Genomic DNA, 12,945 nt, shown 5'->3' with positions numbered 1-12,945 from the left:
GTTTAGTTGCATGATACTACAGTTCTCAGAATGGGAGCTTGTGAAGCCATTGCTTTTATTCTGCAAACAGGGAGTCCCCATCTGCATTATAACACTTTCGTATGTAAAGAAAATAGGTGCTCAGTGTGTCATTTTGATGAGAATAATTTCTTTAAAAAAACGAAGCAACAACAATCTCAGCCGATTCAAAGGTTTCTTGAGGAGCTCTAGAACATTTCCTTTTAATATGGCTTTATTTAATAATCAATATTACTCTAGCTCTGCTTTTCAAATGAGGATAAGAGAAAGAAATGGGTCAGTGGCATAGTATTCATCCTAATATACTTGTAATCTCATTCAAAATAATGCTTATTTGTGTATGAATTTATCCATTTTAGAATTATTTTTTTTTTGCTTATATGAGAATAATAGAATATCATCATTGAATGTTAAAATGTGACAGTATTGATCCTTTTCCTACAAGCTATGTGTGTATTAAAATCACCACTGAGCTGTGAAGTAAGAAAATAATCCTCAAAGCCTGCAACTTCTAGCCTAATTTTTATAGTCACCAAACATTCTCATCTGGATCAAAGAATATCCAATACCTTTGCAAATATGCATTTTATGTCTGATTCATTGCTACTCAGGGAAATTTTCTTAGGAAAAAAATAGCTTTTAATTTACATTACTAAAACAATGAATCATAGAAGAGCCTGGTTTGAAAAGGACCTCAAAAATCCTTCCAAAAATTGAAACTAGATAGTTTCAATTACCCTGCCATGGGCAGGGTTGCCAACTGCTATACCAAGCTGCCCAGAGACACATCCAGCCTGGAAAATGAAATACTTGATTAGGCAGTGACTACTTCATTACACAGGACATGAGTACCTAACTCAGTTTTTACACAATCTAGTGTCCGGAAAGTTGTTCCTTCACTGAAGTGAGCATATAACTTGTGTAGTTTAGGTCCAAAGAAGCACAAGCCCTTTTCCTCTGGGAAATCCTGTTAGAAGAGGGTTACTCAATAGAAAACGTGTCTCTGGAAAAGACATCACTACATTTCTTAGTTATAGATTTCTCTAAATTTGTTCTCCCTCGAGCTGAAGGTGAATCCCCACACCTCTTCACAGAGCTCTCAGCCCTCCCAGTTTTACTGCCTGCTTACACTACAGCTTCAGATCTCCCAGATGTGCATTTCAGCTCAACTCTCCCAAAGGTCAAATCAAATGCCTACAAGGAGAGCCAAGAAAAGGTCATTCATCTTAGGCTGTAATGTCCTCAATTCTGTAAACTGTTCAAGACAGGAAAATGGTAAAATATGGTTCCTCCTTACCAATCCTGCTCTGAAGATGTGAGACTGTACAAGGAGTTATTGGAGGAAGGAAAAGAGAAGAGATTTATCTCAAGTCTAAATGATGCAGCCAGAAATACACTATTCTTTCAAGACCTTTTTTTTTTCTTTTCCCAAAGACTTATAGATTTTGCTGTTGTACTGCATTTTAGTCATAGATTTATCATTCCTACTGATACAATGAGATCATTTAGTACACTAAGATCACTGATTAAATTCCATGATTAAATTACAAATACAAAGCGTTTCAGACCTGCATAACCTACAGGACAATGTGGCCTTCCAGTATCTCAAAATGTGAGAAAAGTTCACTCCATAGCATTCATACTTTCAATCATAATGAACAGACTACAGATGATGATTCTCTAGGTACTGAAAAAAATGATAAAAAGACTGATTATTGCTCTTCCTTTTTCTTCTTTTCTTACTGATTTGGTAATAGTAACTGCACAAATGTCTTTGCATGTTTCATTGTCATCATTTTTAGTTTTTCTCTATCCTCCTTTTTGGATAAGACAGGCCTAATTACCTGGTGATTATGACACATGTTCTGAGACTGAAGGGAAATATCTGAGAGCTAAATAAATCAAGTCTCCTTTAGCAGTGACTAGTACTGATATGGTCTATGAATCTCATATTTAGCTTCAAAAACAAGCACTGTGTTTCATCTCAGGCTTTGTTTAAGTTTTTCCTCCTACAGACTGAATGAACCATGCAGTGGTAAAACATACACATAACCATTTCAGAAGTATGTATTAAGAGTTTAAAATAATCTCCCTCATGTTTTGTCTCTTTATTTAAAAATCCCAAATTCTATTTGGTTTCTTAATGTTTAGTAAATCCTAAATTATTTTGATTCTTCCTAGTAGCTTTGCTTGTGAAAGTAAGTTCAAGGATACTTGTATTAGTGTTGCTTCACTTCAGAAAAAAATAAAAAGAAATAAAATTAACTTCTTCCATATTTAGATCTGGATCTTAACCCATTGAAACATAGTCAGTGTTCTGTAAGTCTTAAATCCAGAAACACATGCGGGAGTGCTGACCTGATCCACCTGTGGTAAATGACCTGGATAAAGACATTTGTTAAAATAGGAGTGTAAATAGTATAGGGGAACAGAAAAATCTAACTATGTGAAAGGAATACACCCATCAGCAAGATTTGACAGTAATGTAGAATTACAAAGAAACTTGAAACACAGATGTGATCATCTTGAAAAGTTATCTAGCGGAAACTCAGAAATTGTAGCACACAGACAATATCTTGGAACAGAAGCAGCAGCAGTTGTCCCCTCTGAATACTACCAACAGACACTCTACAAGCACTGAAATCTTGTGAGGCACCTGAAGCAGTTCACTTAGTTCAGACAGCAAATGTAGGATGCCATACATGGGCACTCACACCTCCAGGCATGCATGGGCACTCACGGATGTTGCGTCAGCAGGTTGCACAGAAGGAAGGAAGTGAACTGAGCTGGGGGATCTGCTTCTTCCACCAGAGGTGTAGGTAGTCAGGGAACTGAGATGTGTCCCCAGAGAAAGAGCCATCGGTTGGCATAAAAATAAATAAATAAATAAAATGAAAATTAAAAACAAAAACAAAACAAACAAAAAAACAAAAACAGAAAAAGAGAGAAAAACAGAGAGAGAGGAAAAAAAAAAATAAAGAGAGAGAGGGAGAGGGAGAGAGAGGGAGAGAGAGAAAGGAAAAATGGTTGAGAGTGGAAGGGACCACTTGGGATATTGATCAGGATCACATCAAGATGGGTTTTGAATATCTCCAGAGAGAGACTACACCACCTCTCTGGGCAACCTGTTTCAGTGTTCAGTCGCTCTCCCAGTAAAGAAATTTTTTCTCATGTTTAGGTGGAACATCCTGTGCTTCAGTTTGAAGCTACTGCCTCTTGTCCTTTTGGCAAGTACCATTGCCTTATTGGCATTCTCAGCCACAAGGACATGCTGCTGTCTGCAAGGACTCCAAGGTCTTTGTCTGTACAGCTACATCCCAGTAGGTCAGCCCCAGCCTGTACAGGTGCAGGGGTTTATTCCTGCCCAAATGCAGGACACTGCACATACCCTTATTAAACTTAATGATATTCTTCTTTGCTCAACACTCCAGCTTGTTGAAGTTTCTTTAATGGTAGCAATGTCCCTTCTGCCACTCCACACAATTTGGTATCACCATTAAACTTGCTGAGTAACTTCATCTGGGATACTGATGAGTAAGTTAAAGAAGACTGGGCCCAGTATAAGTCTCTGGAGGATATCACCAACTACAGGCTTCCAACCAGACTCAGTGATATTGATCACAATGCTGAAGACTGAAATTCAGCAAGCTTACAAGAAAGGACACAATAAACTAAGGAAGGGAATACTAATGGAGGGGACGATAATACTTTCAAAGATGTAAAGAGAGCTATTAAGAATTAGGCACCATTGTACTGCTGGTGTAAGTAAAATTACAAGAGTTCTGGATAAATTTTATGGTGTGCTTCTCACCTCCTTTTTTCCCTCAACTTCATCCTTCAGACTAGCCTTACACATAAAGAAAACTGATAACATTCTCACCAAGAGATCACAAAGCTGTCTCATACTGGGAGGCTGAAACAACTGGTAGCAGACACTTAGTTCAACAGCTGAGGGCCAATTGAGCATGCACCTAAAAACAAAGTATGACAATGAGTCAGTCATCTTACCCCATAAATAGTGAGCAGCCCAAGAGCCCCTTGAGCTCTCCTGCATGGCAGTGGGCTGCATGACAGGATCTCCCATTGAATAGGGACACCTCTCAAGGTTATGCCTGTGCAGAGATCCCTTACACCTTGACATCAAGATGCCTTGCCAATACAGATCCTTGGTAAGCAATTAGGAGTTTATTTTAAGCTTTGTTAGCTAAGATTTTATCTTAGAATAATTGTGCACACCCCTTAGACACAAACGGTTGACTAAGCTGGGGACTAGCAGTGGATTCAGCTGCATCTAGGCTCCTTATCTCTGTGGTTCAAGTTTAGTAGCAGGAGGGTCCACACTGAATCTCATTGATAAACAGGAATCTTCTTTATGTGTGTGTTTAACTCTACTCTTTACCCTGCAGTAAATAATCAAGTGTATCCAGACATCTTGACTCTTATTAAGTTGCTGTTAAATCACTACAGCATATCTATATTATATCAATAAATATATTCCTGCTTCTCTCTTAGGAGTGAAGTGTATAGTGTGGTTGTTTCCATCTGCAACAATAAGGCATTACAGAAAACATTCCTAGTGCTTCTTCTTTACTTCTCAGTAATACACATTAGAATAGATTGCTGTAGAATATCTACATTCTCACTAAAATTATATACTAGCAATGCAGTAGAAGTAGACTACGTCATGAAAGACACTCAAACAGAGCATTTCAACTTGTAAACAGAAGGCACAAGGTATACAATGAATGCAGAAGACTGCATTCCTAACATCAGGGAGGCTGAATAAGGCCTAGAGCTCCTAGCTTCTTTCCCTCCCCTTGGTACAGAAATGATAGTCAAAACACAAGGTTTGCTGAACTGTAGTCACTGAGTCACACGTTACAGCTTCTGCTTCCCTCCCCACAACTGTGCTCCTTATTCTGCCTAACAGAAGTTTACCAGCCCCAAAACAGACTCAGCAGAAGTGAGTGTCTCAGCAGCTTAACTTACATTGATGGCAATTGTAACACAAGCCTACCTTCCTCAGCCATTAAAACTAAATCACCGTACTGCAGATGGTGATAGCTAAGGCAGTAGCAGATGTTTTATTCTGCTGACATGTATTTGTGGAAGAGACATTTTGGGTGGACAGCTTGGTTCAATAACATTTAACTGTTCATTTCTTGAGGAGAACAAAAGTCACTGCAGCTTACCATGCAAGAGTTACATTACACTACACAGCCATGAGCTGTAGCCTTTCTTCTGTTTGTATAAATGTGGACCCTTTCAGGAAGGAAACAGGAGACCTGATTCCTTGGGATATAGAGAAGGCTGAGGTACTAACAACTTTTTTCACCTAGGCTTCACCAGCAAGTGCCCTAGCAAGATGTGGTAGACAAAAGAGGCAAGTGAAAGAATGGAGAAACGTTCTTGTAGGAGAAAATCAGGTTTGAGATCATCTAGGAGCCTGATGAGATGCATCTGAAGGAACTGATGAACAAAGCTGCTAAATCACTATCCATCAAGCACAGATAACACCATGCTGTGTGGTGTAGACAGCACCCTGAAGGGAAGGAATGCCATCCAGAGGGACCTGGATGTCCCTCTTGAGAGACTTGAGTGGTGGGCCTGTTAATCTCATGAAGTTCAACAAGGTGCAAAGTCCTGCACCAGGGTCAGGGCAGAGATATGACAAGGAGTAATGATTTTAAACTAAAAGAGAGTAGATTTAGGCTAGAAGAAATTATTTACTATGGGAGTGGTGAAACACCGGACCACGTTTCCCAAAGCAGTTGTTGATGCTCCATCCTTGGAAGTATTCAGTGCCAGGCTGGGTAAAACTTGGGTCTGCTGGAAAGTGTTCCTGCCAATGACAAGGGATAGGAACTAGAATATTTTAAGGTCCCTTCCAACCCAAGACATTCTATGATTCTATGGAATTTATCCAAGTTAAACATCAAAGAAGGAAAATTGCATGGAAATGCTTAGAAGTTGGTGAAGTGAAAGTTAACATAAATACTGAGTAACTCAATCTTTGTCTTGTCTGTGTGAAAAACCATTTTCCGAGGAAATATCTGTGTTCCTGATATGGAACTATTTACATGCATAGAGATGTCCAGACCAGTAATAGAAGTGTCTGATACTCATAACCCAAAGTTAAGTCTGGCAAAAACAACTTCAGATTTTCCATGATGTTATAAAGGGTCCATGCAACTCCCCCTTACCCACTGATGCTATGTCTGCCATTGTAATTATTCTTCTGAGATCAGTAGTACTGGTGACTGTTAGTGGCTAATAATTCATTTTTTTCCGTCTCACTAGACATAACTTGCATTTTATAGCTGTTCTCTGTCACCCACAATAAATTTATTTCCTAGCTATAATACTGACTTTGGATTGTTGGATGTATTCAAGTCTAATTTCATTAAAACAAACTTCATGTCTGCAAGTAGGACGGAAGAGGTCTAATGATATTAGCCAAAGAACTTACACCTGGTTCTTATTACTAATGCTGTCTGGCATCTGTGAAGGCAAAAACAGCTGACATCCACAATGTTAATCTTATTACCTTTTTTCAAAAGGTCTCTGAGGAGGAAATGTACATTTTGTAGTTATTGCCTTTCTTCATATGCAATATCAACAATTATTTTGATCCCTGTTTGATTAGATAACAAATCTAATTTCCAGCTCTGTTTTTATTTATTTATTTTTTCCTCTGCACAAGATATTTATAACATTTACACTCACATACTGAGAAACAAGTTACTGGGAGATGTACAAAATAGTAAGGCCCATTAGCTTAAGTTTACAAAGGATTTATTTTCATTTGGTTGGAGAGGGAAGAAAAAGTGGAAAACCACCTATCATCCTTGGCACCAATATGCAAACTGTAGATCCTGAGAGATTCCAGTGAGATGACTCAACAACAAAGCCAACAAAGCTTCACAAACAAGCTGATTTATGACATTATCAGGTCTTTAAGCCCACATCTTTACTTCTTCTGTCAGTGCCTGAAGATATGTCAATTTTTGCAAAACAATTTTTTGAAGCATATGTGCACAACCTTTCAGTGACTCAATCTCTCCCTGCTAGGGCCTATTTGGACAGTTCCAAATTCATTTCAGAAGCTATGTGGACAGAGAGTTTAAGTTCATGTATAAGCTAATACAACAGCATAGATGTAGCATAAGTGGTATAGTTCTGCAGGTGTTTGATAGTTCAAGAGCACCCTTATCCTTATTTCTTAGCTCTGCTCTCTCAAGCATTGCAAACAAGGTGGTTCCGTTGCCAGCGGTTTCCAGAGTTTGTGGTTTCCAGAATCTGGGAAGCTCTGACAGAACGTATTTATTCAAGCAAGTTGTGCACAAAAGATAGCTAGTGAAAATAATAGTCTTTCTACCTCTTCTTCACTGAACAGGTCAGTGCTTAAAGCACTCACAGCATCATTTATTTTACATGTTCTCTGTTACAGCTGTAAAAAGTGAGAAAGCTGCTTACCTACAATACAGCCTCCAGAAAGCCTTACACAGTAGGGTTTTGATCTGTGGTCTGTGAATGATTAACTACCCTGCTTCCATTCGTTTGAAGTCAGATATTCCTTGCTGTGAAACTTCTTCAGTTCTCTTTCCAGTAAAAATCCCTTCTACCTAGCTAGCACTGTCAACTTCTATGGAAAATAGCAATGATGACAGATCCACGCAACACCAGCAATTTTTTTATATAATTCCCATAGTTCTGAGGCAATTTAGTTTCACAGTGATCATAATACAAAGTTGTAAAAAAAAAAGAATAATTAAAAAAATCCTATTGGTAGGAGCCAAGTTTTAGACTTCCAATTCAATCAGATTTTTTTAAAAGATCCTATTTTGCTGCTTGGACTCGAATGTCTTATTGGCAAGCTATCTGTAAAACGGAAGCAATTTCATGGGTTTTTCATTGCATTTAAATGTATATCCCACATGTATATTACAAATGTGGCTCTCCACACCTCGTCACAAAGTTTTTAAAACAGAGTCGATGAATGCGATGTGCAAGCTTTAACCTTGTATTTGCCATTTAAACCTTCTTAATTTCATTAGGGGTGTGTGTGCGGGGTGAGATGACTTTGTGCAAAGCAGAGCTCACTGAGATTTCCAGTTTTTGAAAACCACTGAGATAAAAGTAGAGAGGTTTCAAGTCATACAAGGGCTGCTCCAAAAGAAATACCTGATACTCTGGCAATGTTGGCTCAGGAAATCAGAGGTGGATGTTGGTGGTATTCTAGTAAGGGCTGAACCTTCCCACAAATATTTCACCACATTTTGTTGTTGTGTGACAAACAGTAGCAGAGGGACAGTCTGACAAAGCAGCATCTCACATGGAAGTGCTTATTAATTCCTCCATGAGTAAAAAATGGCACCCACTGACATTCACTAACACTTTCTGAACATTTACAGAGACCAAATAGCAAATGCAAACACATTGTGGATGGTGCATTTCAGCAGTGGTGGTAGTGACAGTGGTTCACCTCCACTAGTGTAGATGTTTATGAGTGGGTTGTGTTAGCTCTTATTCATTGCTGATAAAAATGTAGAGCTAATGGTGCTCACTATTTTGAAAAATACCATTTTGTACCTGAGAATTTGCTCTACTAAAGACTGTTATTGTCCTCTTTGCACCTGTTGTTGTTTCCATGGAAATAAATAGGAAGCATTAATTTCAGTGCTATCTACATATTTTAAAAAGTCTGTGAAGTACTTTTCTGTACTCTGTACTTCAATTTCATAGTGTTCAAAGTGTTCACTTTTATTCTTTAAATATGTTAAAAAAAAGAAAGAAAGAAAAAGGAAAAGAAAGAAAGAAAGAAAGAAAGAAAGAAAGAAAGAAAGAAAGAAAGAAAGAAAGAAAGAAAGAAAGAAAGAANTCACCTTGAATATGTACAACTACTCAGGTAGATTCTATAATGGATTTTCAGTTTTATTATTAGTGAAGGTCATACAAGAATTTTGCTTTACCCAGTTGGCTTCTAAAATATTGAAGGTTAGAATTTTCCCATCTAAGAAGTTCAAGAACAGCACATAAGGACTAAAGAATACTCTAGACTCATTAATTAATCAAGTCATGTCACAGCAGATCTTGTTAATCCATCCTCAGAGGAAACTCAAATGATGTTTCAATTCTCTATGTGAGAATAGACAGAATAGTGAATAGTGATAATGCTATACAATTACAGAAAGATGGGAAGCATTTGGAGATACAAGAAATTAAACTAAATTATTTTTTTTCCCAACAGCAACTAAAATGACTTTTTTGGATGTTATCTTTGCGAACTAATCTATTTAGAGGACAGAAGCAAGAATATATTTTATAGCTAAATAGGTGACAACATTAAAAGCTCTGTTGGAAAGAACAAGAGTTAATGACTTTTAGAAGTCATTTTGTTGTATAAAACTAAGCAGATTATTTTGGTGTCTTTTATCTACTCGAAGCAACAGTGAAAGAATGTAGGTGTCCACTGTGTAGTGGAAGAGTGACATTGACTAGGTACATAGTAATAGCTGCTATCTTACCTTTTCTTGTCTACTAGAAACACTTGGGTTTTTGTCCTAAAAATAATTAAACCACTGCATCCAGCAATGAGGCTCAGAGAAAAGTGTTCATTTTTCTTTTTCCTGGAATGAATAAACAAATTTTGAGATTTACTAATAGTAACCTTATTCAGTCAAAACTGATTATCTTGTCTCTGTCCTGAGAGTTAATGGGCGTCCTTACCCTATTGCCACCAGGTATATAACTGTTTATATGTGATAAGCCTCTTGGATGTCAAGTGATTATACTATACTTCTTATTTAACATATGTAAGTAAGCAGATGTGCTCAGTGACTCTTACAAAACAGGTGCTTGCTCACAGAAAACATGCAGTTTCTATACGAAGACAAATTGTAATAGTTCACATTTGGCCAAGATGTGCAAGATCTTGAGCTGGCTCAGTGCACAGGATACAGTTTTACTTTTTCTAAGACAAGTTGGCTGTTACAAGTTAGCAATAAAGAAATACATTCATTCAAATTTTAAGCCAGAGAAAAATCACAGTGGTTTTAAAAACCATTATACCACTCACATCTCAAGGTCTCTGTCCAGCTGTAGATGCTCTTTTCCAACCATGCCTAAGGCTTTTCTGATTGCTCTGACAACTGCGTATTAAATAATCCTTCAGACAGAATGCATCTGCAGCATAGGTCTGATCCAGAGATCAGTGAAAGCAATGGAAAGACTCCAACTGGTGCAATCACTTGTGGATCAAATCTCTGAATTGTTAGTGATGAAGCACAGTGTAAAATGTCAGCCTCAATTAAACTATGGCAAGAATTCCATTTTGTAGGGTCAGTACGTCAGCTATAAAAATTTCAGTTATCTATACTCCAATTACTTTCCAGCTTACTGCATCTAAAAACACAAAGCTTATTTGTAAAATGACTTACCCTTTTTCAATTAATCCCAACACTTCTAGTGCTGCCACTGACTACCACGAACTCCTGTTTCTGTTTTTGCTTCTTATTCAGGAATGAAGTGAAAATGTGTGCTCATATTTGCAACTGTGTGCTTATTCCTTGCATCTGTATACAATTTTAAGTATCACTACTACATATCTAAGTGAGTTGTCCTGTTCATAATTTGAAATCCAGAATTTCAGAACAAAGATTTTCCAAGTGATGTGAATATTTACAGAAGACACCTACAGGTACCCACACACTTTTAGAAATCAGGAATAAAAAAAGCAACATGACACCATAAGATTTATAACCAGTGCCTATGCACTTCAAACAGGGGATCCAAGGCCTCAGATGATGACTGCAGCCATGGCTTTATTGATTTTGGTCAGCCCACCTAATGATGAGCTCTATCTACCTGGCCTTATTAAATTCATCATGGTCATTCTATAGAAATAAATTGTTGGTGAAAAATAAGAATCAATACCTATGAAGGTGAATAAATATGAAAAGACTTTGATCTTCTGTCAAATGCTTTGTGTGTAGTGAAGTAAGCTAAACTGACTGCAAAAAAAAACCTACTTTTGAGCTATACTCTGCACAACACTACTGGCCACACAGCAATATCATGTAGATATCTTATCCCTACATATAGTAATACTCACTGTTAATTCCTATTCATTAATCAGGACTGGCACTGTTGCATCTCAGATCTGCTGCAACTTTTCTTTACCCATCCACTCACATTAATCATTTTGCCCCACTCTTGCATGCCAGCTCTGAAAGTCTTCCTATGAACTGATCCAAAGTCAGATAAATTTCCTCCTACCAAGGGGCTGTGTGGAGCTGTATGACATTCTGCATCAATTTACAATTGAGGATGGATCTAAATGCTGGATTTGCTCTTCATCCAGCCCCATCTCCACAAACCAGATTCTTTCATTCATTTCTTTTTCAGAGATCTGTGTATACTTTTGAGAACATAACTAGAGTCTTGTATAGACATGAAAACTATAAAAATGAGAGCGAGAAGAAACATATCCGCATCTATTGATGCATGCCAACATTTTTCTGTTCTGGAATTATGAGGAAGCAGACAGACCCTTCCTGATTGTAATTCAGGTTTTTTGTTGGTTATTTATTTTTTTATTTATTTTTAGTCATCTGTCTATCAGCAGAAATGAACCTGAAACTAACAATCTCTGAAATTCTTCTGAACACTTCATCTCATTTTGTGGCATTTCACTGAATAGCATCAAGCACAGACTTATGTAGTCACAGTTAAAAATGCATCCCCAATAGGCTTTTAAGACAGATTTCAGTATGTGCTCCTCCAGTAGCATATATGCTGAAACTGGAATGATACAGAGATTAGCACAGCCCCTGTGCAAGGATGATACAGAAATTCATGAAATTCTGGTTTCCCAGCAGGTGGTTAATGCCCCACGCCTGCCAATATTTAAGAGTCATTTGGATAATGCCCTCAATAATATATCCTAATTTGTGGGCAGGCAGTTGGACTAGATAACCTCTAAGTCCTTCCAACTGAACTCCTATCCTATCCTATCCCATCCCATCCATCTTTATGTCCCGAAACATATAAATTCAAGGTGGCATAAAGTACATATAAATAACCCAAACAATCTGATGTATATGAATGACTTTTAGTACCTATTTTTAAAACATTTCTCTACAAATAGAAACACTGAATAGAAATTCATTGGGAACACCAAAATTCAATTTTGGAAACTCTCTAATAATGAAATGGGATGAACATCATGCAGAAAACAAACTAACTAACTAACTCGAAACAGCTTTTATGCAGTTGTATCTACAAAAAATTAAAATCTTATGTTTCACAGAAGGAAGGAGAAGTAATTAAGGAAAAAGCAACTCATCACAACAGTCTCTAAGTCTGGATCTAGTTTCCTTCACTTGCACAAAGCTGTTAAGTTGATGTACTAGTGCTAACTGTAAACTACAAAAAACAGGAAAACATAAAGAAGTTATTTCCACATCATCTACAGTTTGTTGGTTTATTGATTTCCTCTCTTCCTGCATCCCACATTTCATTTGAGCCATTTGCTTTCCATTTTAAAGGAATAGCCTTTCAAACACAGTTAATTTTACTAAGGCTTTAACATGCCATTGCCTAGTCAGTGTTATATTCATCTCAGGGATGCTGATGTTTACAGAGCAAGAGTTTGGGACCAAATCGTGATTGCCCTACTCACACAGTCAGTTACTCTGATTTTAATAACACTGTTAACATTGGCTTCTTACAGCTGTCAGCATGCCTTTCCAAAGAAAAGTCTTGTAATTCTTCCCCATTTCTAAAGGCAGAGTTTTTTAAAACTGCAGGCACATTGTTTTGTTCAGGCCCTGCTTTCAGTGAGTCAGACATTTTAAGGAAATCATAATGTCCCTAATTTGTGCATTTTCACTGTTTGCAACTGAATTAGAATATTCTAGAAAACCA

General features: G+C 37.4%; 1 pseudogene; it reads left to right on the top strand.

Moving 5' to 3' along the window:
* The first annotated feature begins 11,791 nt into the window (after positions 1–11,791).
* Positions 11,792–11,890, top strand: LOC116653062 (annotated as a pseudogene).
* The last annotated feature ends 1,055 nt before the right edge of the window (positions 11,891–12,945 follow it).

Source organism: Coturnix japonica, chromosome 2, assembly GCF_001577835.2.
Source record: "Coturnix japonica isolate 7356 chromosome 2, Coturnix japonica 2.1, whole genome shotgun sequence".
Lineage (NCBI taxonomy): Eukaryota > Metazoa > Chordata > Aves > Galliformes > Phasianidae > Coturnix > Coturnix japonica.
This window is presented reverse-complemented; position numbering and strand designations above follow the sequence as displayed.